Here is a 2,182-nt window from a genome sequence, read left to right on the forward strand (position 1 = left end):
TTTCCCTCAACGGTGCCTAGAAGTCTGTGGACCACATCTTTGGTGTCAGTAGGATAAAAATCGTGGAATTTCTGAAAGAATTTTGTAGAGAGCTATGTATGTGGGCTGTTTGGCATGAATATGGCTGTTAGCTTCCCCTGCCATTTTACTTCAAATTCCTGCTTTTCTGGTGGGCCACAGAATTTTCTGTGACCTTCCCTTCCTTTATGTGTCCATAGGAGAGACAGAAACAGGTGCTAGATGTTGACCTTTACGTGTAGAAAATTCTCATGTGGGGATTGTGCTGCAAAATGAATGTAGTAGTGTTCCTAAATAATCTTACTGATATTCAGAGAGAGAAAATTGCATCAAGTTAATAATCTGCAGTGTTCTCATACTGATTGGGAAATATACAGAACCTCTTCTAGGAAGGGTGTCAGCTTCTATTGTGATTAAAAATAAAAATCACTATGGCTTATGTTATTTTTAAGCAGGGGAATAGCAACTTCTTTAGTTCAACTAAAAAAAAATCCTTTTCAAATCAAGAATTGTGTTTCTGAATAATTGTAACAGTTTTTATTAACATAAATAATTAATCATGATAGCATTTGAAAGGAATACATAAAATAAATTTCTATACAGGTTGATTTGTCTCTATGTACAGCCTTTCCTGTTGTTATTTGGGAATTAATCAAAAATGTTTATCAGAAGCGACATGGTTGAAAAGGAACAGGCATGTTCCGATTTTTGGAACTCAGAAAATACAAGAGCAAAGTATAATATCTAATAGTAAAAATTTCTTTAGCTTTAAAAATTAGATGCAAACAAAGAATGAGCGGGACTGCCATGCAGAAATAACTGATCAAGATAAATAACCTTTTTCAGTCTGGAGCCAAAAATTTCAGACAGCATTTGACATGGGGTGGCTGACCGTTAGAAAAGGAGGAGATGGCAGTGAAATGACCAAATTTAAAATGAAAGCAGGAGTCAAAGTGCTTTATCTTTGCAGATAAAAGGTTGCAATAATTTTCATCCTAGAAACCTGAAAGACTGTGTATTTCATGGGTGCGGTAAATCCCATTTTCTGTGAATCTGTCACGCGGGTGTTTGTATAGCAGCAAACACAACACCACTGTTCAGGAAAGGATAAAAATGGTCAGATCTCTGATCTATGTAAGGCATAGAACAATATTTGAAAGAAAGAATAAGCGCAGACTTGGAGCTAAGTGGAAAATTGGATAAAATGCAATACAGTGGTTTATCATGTCAGACTAACTTAATAATGCTATTTAATCAGATAATTGATTTTTGTTTTTCTGATATAGAAAAAAATCTTTTTTTTTTTGGTAAATCATTGGACATGATAAAGCAGTGGAGATTTATTTTTTAAACTCTGTTCTAGTGTAAAAATTGTATTAGTGGGTAAGGAACTAATTGAAGAGCTGCAGCAGGTCATACTGAAAGGTTTAACTCTTACTGTGGAAGGTAGTGACAACTGACTTAGTCATACTGAATGACAAAAAATAGGTGTATAGTAATGAAACTTGCTGGTGATAAGAAATCAGGAAGTAGTGTTACTCTACAAATAGGCAAGGATATCATACACAAAGAACAAGGTGACTTTAAGTAGAGTAAAAGAAATGGGATGATGCTTAATATGCAAGATCATATACTTAAAAATTAATCCAGTGGATCACTTCCACTACCTGTGGTTGAATCAGGACTTGAGAAATATTGATTTGATTAAAAGCATGGTATGGAGAGAATACATCCTGAGTTTGTTGCTCTTCTGCCTTTATAGTATGTTTTCTCTCTGTGTCGAAAAAGCCACTCGGAGGTATTTGTAAATCTTACTGTCTGGCTTTGGACATAGTTCCACGTAGATGAATTAATTGCACTTAGAGTGATGACACTAAGTAGTTCTGTATTCATTTCACCAAGCTCTGCATGGACTGAAGGATTGGGTTGGCTCTGATGCAGTAAATCTGTATCTCTGTATTTTCAGCCTTAAAACTTTTAAAAGATTTCTTCAGCAAACAGCATAAAACCATTTGAGACATTTTTTCTTCTTGATTGATCAAAACAGTAACCTATCAAAGGGAGCCATGGGTAAGATTTGAGTGAAGATTGGTATTCTTTAGGTAAATCTCCTTGATTCCTATTTAATTTGTTTGGAAGAGTCAAGTCCTTTTCTAGTCTTTTT

The sequence above is a fragment of the Apaloderma vittatum genome, unplaced genomic scaffold (assembly GCF_000703405.1).
Source record: "Apaloderma vittatum isolate BGI_N311 unplaced genomic scaffold, ASM70340v1 scaffold13066, whole genome shotgun sequence".
Taxonomy (NCBI): Eukaryota; Metazoa; Chordata; class Aves; order Trogoniformes; family Trogonidae; genus Apaloderma; species Apaloderma vittatum.